We start from the raw sequence: 7531 nt of genomic DNA, 5'->3' as shown, positions 1-7531 counted from the left end.
TAATTGTACATGAAACTGATTGGGTAGTAGTAAGTGGAGATTCAAATAGGGGAATAGATCTAAATACAATAAAAATGTATTTTATGTTACTTTCAAACATTCAATTAAAAAAATAGGTTAAATATAAAACTGTTCCAGAGATAGCCAGGCATTGCAGCACACGTCCGTTATCTCAGAGGTCAGGAGGCTAAGGCTAGCTCAGGGTTTGTATAATTATAGAACAGCATGCACAGTACAGGGAAAACTTGTCCTTAAAAAGAAAAAGAAGGAAAAAAAAGGTCTATGGATTTCTGAATGTTATAAAATATTTCTGCTCTTTTTCTAAACTAACTTTAACTTTTGAGCCAGGATCTTGCTGTGGCCTCAAGGCTGACCCTCTCCCTGTCTCGAGCTCCCCATGCAAGGTCTGCCTTCATGACATATACTGGGTGACATTTCTATTTTTCTGCATTCTGTTAGGTTATAAAGAACGAGTGTAACTTTATTAAATGTCTGACTGTAGGCTGAGGATTTCCTCGGTTTGTAACACATTTGCCTAGTATATACAAAATTCTTGGTTTAATCCACAAAAATGCCTTAACTAGGTACAATGGCACAACCTTCTAATCCCAGCATTCAGAACATAGAGACAGGAGGATCAGAAGTTCAAGATCATACATGGCTACAAAAAGAATTAGCTCAAGTCCAGTCTATGCTACCTGGAACCCTATCTCAAAATATAAAAGTAAAGTGTTGAGCAGAATTGATTGATTGAAGTATTCATGTATATAAAGGAATTTATACTACTGATATCTGTGGCATTGGTAATGTTGCATCTTTCATTTTTGGTATAATCAGTTTTTCATTTTTTGGCTTTATGTAGCTGAATAAATTTTATCAATTTTGCTGATATTTTCAAGAGCTTTGTTTTGGTTTCACTGTTTTTTTCCTATTTTAATGCTTTTGCTTATATTTAAATTTTAACATTCATTTATTTCTGTGCAGAGGAGGATATATTCAGACACTTTAGCAGTATCTACTAATGAACATTCAGCTTAAAAAGGTATTTTATATAATCACTTTGTATAAGCTAGTATTAATATTAATGTATTCAGTTGTTATTGAATTATTTTCTTTCCAATTCTGAAATACTTTTAGATCACATTTATTTCCAAAGGTCAGTCTTGGAATTGCTTTCATATGAATAGTAAATGTTTGGAATCAATATGAAAATCTAAATTTAACAGACAAACAATTTTTACCTGACAAAAATAGAATCCTTCCTTGAAAAGATTGTTATCGCAAATCTCTTAAGGAGGTCATTAAATTCTTAGCTTACACTAGAGAGAAAGGTGAAATAAGGAAATCAACAGTATTGACTGAAGAATCCTAGGCCATAAATGTCAATATTATACTGTGACATTATGCGAAGTCTGACTTTGCTCATCGTTATATTACATTTAGTGCAGCTGTGCCACTGCTAAGGTTCAATTACAAGGCTATAACTACACCTATGAGTAAATAAACTATCACTTATTTATGGGTGTAGTTAATATGATATCGATTCCACACTTCAGTGAGGAACCAGTGTCAAATCTTGATGTTTGGCAGGTGAAAAATATGTTGTTCCTCAAGGATACAAGTCTAAATTTAGTGGGTGGCTTTGCATTTTCTAACTTTTGGACAAAAGTATTCTAACAATGTTTGAAGAATAGTGGTTTTAGATTAAGGCTATTTTAATGGAGTTTCAGAGTGGAATTTTTTTTTTTTCGTCATTGGTTTTGGTGCCTTCTGAGAGTATCTGCCTCTGGAGAAATTAGATTCCATTAACTGTCTGATTCATTTAACCTGCAATTTTCAAAAAGCAAACAATACTGCCCGTCTCTGGAAGCTTTATGTTTGAAGAGAAAACCACTTTGCTGTAAAGCATGGGGAAATTTTTTTTTTTTTTTATCATCGTCTGTATGGTAACTACTCACCTTGGGCCACAGAAGAACTACCAAAATATGCTTTAGTTTTCTAGAGCTCATTTAAACTGTAGAAATGAAGATTCCACCATAGAACTTAGGTTCCTGCCTTCCACTTATTTTATGTTTTCTAAACTGTTCTTAATCGTCTCATTATTTTCTGTAACATTTACTTCTTATAAGTATACCAGTTTTCAGTGATCATTTATTTTAACTGCAAAACCTCCCAAACATGGAATGATACCGCTGTTATCAAAATGCACAAATTTATAATAGTTTTTCAGTCTCCCTGTAGTCCCAGGGGGCCTGGAACTCCCTATGTAGACCAGGTTGACCTCAGTCTCTCAGATATCTGCCTGGCCCTGCCTCTTGAATACTGGGACTAAAGGTTTACCACACTTTGCCTGGCCTTTTATGTGTATTTAAACTTTTCTTCCTACAGGAATAACTTTTACAAAATACACAGAATCTAGACTAATGCCTTTTAATTAACCTTTAAACTAAAATGCTATGGTAAATAGACTCAGGGAGCCATGCACTCTTGTGACCTGGCCTTGATTCTTAGGAACACCACATTGTCCAGGATAGTGAAAGAATGTGGGTATAGTCGAGAATTAGCAAATCAAAGTGCTGAAAGGCAGCTCATTCATACTTGCATCTACTTTGAAAATAATGAAGGTTGAGAAAACTGGGTAACATTGTTTGTATGAGATGTTTTAGGCCTAGGGATGAGAGGGCAAGATATTCTGAAAAGATAAGGGTGGATTCAAGATTGAGGTTCGCCAACTGAAGCTAAAGAAATGGTTTTGAAAAAAATTATGGGTAGGACTTATCTCCGTAAGTGTTCTAGGTGACATATGGATGAATGGGAGTTCAGGCCTACCCACAACTAAAGGTTAGAGTCAAGCTGTTTATTCAGGTACAGCTGTAATGTTGGCATAGTCACACGGCGTCTCACTAAGTACCTCTCATTCCTTCTGCCTTCGTTTGCATATTATAATTATATGCTTTATGCAGTCTTCAAAAGCATTCAACTTTGGTATTAAAATAACAGATGCAGAATCTATATCAGCAACTCAAATGCACATTTACCACCTTTTTATATAAAGTCATAAGTCTAGAAACTAGCAGAGTTTCTTAAGTATATGTTCAGACATTTTCAAAAATGTTCCAGATCCTTTCTTTCCAACTCTTAACTTCCTTCATTAAGGAGAATGCGAAGGTTGTTTAAAAAGTAAGTCATTACTTAAAGATTTTTCTACTTAAAGTAATATGATTGATTCAAATGGATTTCAATAATCATTTATAGTCAATGAATTTTCAATAGTAATAATTGTGACTGTATTTAAAGCATATTAATCCTGAAATAAATAGGTTTATTATATAAAAAAAGTTACTTCATAACATTCACTAAATAGTTATTTTTAAATGGCAGAATTAGAGGTATTAAGTGACTGATTTAAGGATTAACAGCCCCAAATAAGCAAACCTAGAATTCAAAGTAAAGAAAATCATTGTTCTTACCCACTCAGGCACAGCCTTCTCCATGCTTGGAGCCAAACTTGCTTCCCTGACAGATCTTTCTAGTAGAGCACACTTAGGATTATTTAAAAGAAAAGAGAAAGATTTATTCTCTTTTCAGGTTTAGCTTTTTCCACAATTTAAAAATATATGTATGTGTATTGCATCTAATAGCAATACCTAAGGAACACTCAAATCTGTGCTAATAGGATTGTGTCTTAGGTGCATATATGCAAGTGTTCATTCAACTTCATTTGTCTCTTCATTTAGAAGTGGAGCTGGCTTGCTGGTAAAGAATCTTTCTTCTGTCCTCTGTTATTTGTCAGCATCTCTGTCTAACAATCTGCTTTGGTATGCTTGTAATATGTATACATGCATCATAGTTCATTACAGAATGCTTTCTTTGTTTTATTCCATTTCTCAATTTGTTTCACATCTAAAAGATTTAGTGATTCCTATAATAAAGTCAAGAATATAATTCATAATCTAGTGGGATTAACTTGATATAATTAAGGCTCTAACAGTGTGCACAATTTTTGGTTTCATCTCATTGTTAAATTGTGCTTATAAAATTATGAATACAGTTTTGATACTGGTGTCAAGGGTCACTGAGTTAAGACTACACAGCGGAAAAATATATACTTTCCTTGTAAACAGATAACTAAAATTTAATGCACATGTTATTTCAAACCATATGTTACATTACCAAGGTACCATTCATAAATGAGCTTTCATGTCTAATTCAATGGGTTGTAATACATTGCTTTAGAAACCATAACTTTTTCAGCAGTGTTTTCCTAGAAGACTCTAAGCAAGTGACATAAACACATTTAGTTGAAGAGGTAGCATATTCATATAATGGTAAACATAAGAAACAGACTTGCTGGTGTGTGAAATTCTGCTCTAAGTATGACTTAGCTTATATCCTTGGACAAAATACATAAATTTGTAAAATTCACTTCTCTAAAATAGAAATCACAATATGCATTTCAAATTGACAATACGGGATTTGTGTTCTGTGAAAAATACAGTACTTCACATCGGATCATCTATCAATCTCCCCTGACAGGTAAATTAGTGGATGATGACAATGAATAAATGAATGAATACAATACAAATATAGCAGTGTATTTGCTGAGTAAAAGAGACACTATGCTCATCCAAACAATTTATTGACTTGAATGGAGGAGATGTCAAGACTGAGTACCTTTGTTGTAAAGCAATGAGAAGGTGAATTTAGAATGCATGTCTCTCGACATGGTTGGAATTTGTGTAAAAAGTTTCTACACAGAAGAATGCTAAAGAGAGAGTGACAAGAATTTGCACAAGGCCTGCTTTTGTTTTTGATCACATATCATGAAGTGAGTATCCAGAGCTAATCCTCAATGGGTTAGAAGATGAAATTGCTGTAGAACATTGAAAGCTGGATAAGCACTAACAAGAGACCCATTTGAACATACAACCTAAGCATCCAGTTGACATGCATTACACATTTTTTAACTTTATAATCACACTCAAGAATTATCAGTTAAGATTTTATTAAGAAAATAAATATTAAAATGACAAAATTGATAAATTATGAAATTCACTCATTAATCATCATATCCATTTGTGATCGTTAAAGGTAATCACTGAGTTGCATACCCAGTAACAAAGAATACAAAGTGCTCAGCACACATTATAAATTTGCAAAATAAGCAAAGAAGAATAATGTTCCCCAAACCTGTAAAAAGTAGTCAAGGGAAACTCCCTCCTACAACAGAGGGGAATGAACATAAAAGGACACAAATGGCTAAAGCATAGAAAATAATAGTCTACAGAGTGTGGGTTATTGGACAGGACTCCTATATTAAACTCCACCCACCAAGGGTTCAGGGACCATTGGGGATGAGGGGGTGGAAAGATTGTAAGAGCCAGGGAGGAGGTGAATGACCATATGGAAATGGAGTCCCACAGCCTTCTGGGACGTTGTTCATTTGAACCTACAGCAATGGTGTACACACAGACCCATGCAAACTCAGGCAGAAAAAAAACCCAACACAGATCTATGGGCAGCAGATGCCAATCTTTGCCAATCTTTGGCAATTGATTGATTACTGCTGGGTGAGGAAGAACTGATCTTTTGAAAGGGAGGAACTCTAGACAGAATGACTAGACCTCACTGGATGAACTTGAACTGAGGAAAGTCTGAAGCCATTAACTTGACTCATCAGTTCTTAATGCAAATGACAGAATACACGAATTCTAGAGGGAAATAGGCTATGGATGGGTGTTAATCAGAAAGAGGCAATAGAGATGATTGAGATATTCTGCATGAAATACATAAATTCAAATTTACAAAAAAATTAAGAAGTATTCCAGGGGCACACAAGAAGAGATATCAAGCTATGAAAATTGACCACATATCAGAACATAAAGGCTCCACAATTTAAAAAAAAAACTGAATAATATCCTGCATTCAATCTGATCATAAAGGAATAAATTAGATATCAATAACAACAAAAATAGGAAAAAGTACTCAATCTTATGGAAGCTAAACTACACACAGTTGAATGAAAACTGGATAAAGGGAGAAAACAAGAGGGAAAAATTTAAATTCCTAGAATTGAAAGAAAATAAAATCGCAACCAAATAAAATCTATGGGACACAATGAAAGCAGTCCTAAGATAAAAATGTATAGTACTGGAGCTGGAGAGATGGCTCGGCAGTTAAGAACACTGACTGTTCTTGCAGAAGGCCCAGGTTCGAATCTCAGCACCCACATAGCAGCTAACAACTGTCTGTAACTCCAGTTCCAGGGAATCCGGCACTGTCTTCTGTCCTCCACAGGCATTGCATGACACAAGTTCATGTACCTACATGCTGGCAATACATGAAAACATATAAAATAAAAATAATAAAATATTTTTAGAAAATAAAATGAATAGTACTGTAATCTTACACCTGAGAATTGGAAATATCTCATGTAAATAAATTAATGATGCACTTTGGAAATTCAAGACCAAAGAACACCTATGAAAGAGAAGACAGGGAGAAATAAAATCCAGGATGAAATAAATGACACAGAAATGAAGAAAACAATACTAAAATTGAATAAAACAAAGAGTTGGTTCTTTGAAAAGAGTAAAGAGATTGACAAAACTTTAGCTAAAAGAACTGAAAGAACAAGAGAGACCCAAAGCACTAAATTCTTAAATGAAAAGGAAAACATTGCAACAGACCTTGATTCCTCAAGGTCTATATTACTCTAAAGTGGAAAATCTAAAAGAAATAGGTAAATCTATAACTATGTATGGCCTACTAAAGTTAAATCAAAATAACACAAATAATTTTAAATGACCTATACTAACCAGTGAGGTCAATAGAGTATTTGAAATTTTCCCAAATAATCAGAGGTCAGATCAAATAGATATAGTGCAGAATTCTACCAACCAAACCTTCTAAAAGAACTAATACCAATACTCCTCAAGTTAGTCTATAAATTGGAAAAGGTAGGACTACCCCTAAATACTTTCTATGAAGCCAGTGTTACTCCAATACTAAAAACAGACAATGTCCCAAAACAATAGAAGAAAAGTTAGAGGATGTAGAAGAAAGAATAGAAATAATAGAAGGAAGTTATAGGCCAATATCTCTATGAACATGGATGCAGAAATCCTCAGTGAAATAAATAGGAAAATAATAAAAAGACACATCAAAAAATTATTCACCATAATCAAGTCAGCTTCAACTCAAAGATGCGGGGATGGTTCAAAATATATAAATCAAAAAAATGTAATCTACCACATAAGCAGACTCAAGGAAAGAAACTATGTACTCACCACAGTAGAAACAGAAAAGGCCTTTGACAAAATCCAACCTCCATTTATGATAAAAATCATGGGGCATAACTTAACATAATAAAGACTATGCACAAGAAGTGTATAGCCAACATATTACTAAATATAGAAAAATTCAAAGAATTCCATTAAAATTATGATCAAATTAAGGATATACACTCTCTCCATTCTTGTTCAATATAATAGCTGAAGTTCTACCTAGAGCATTAAGACAAATGAAATAG

This window comes from Nannospalax galili, unplaced genomic scaffold (assembly GCF_000622305.1).
Source record: "Nannospalax galili isolate Female #2095 unplaced genomic scaffold, S.galili_v1.0 scaffold79, whole genome shotgun sequence".
Taxonomy (NCBI): Eukaryota; Metazoa; Chordata; class Mammalia; order Rodentia; family Spalacidae; genus Nannospalax; species Nannospalax galili.
This window is presented reverse-complemented; position numbering follows the sequence as displayed.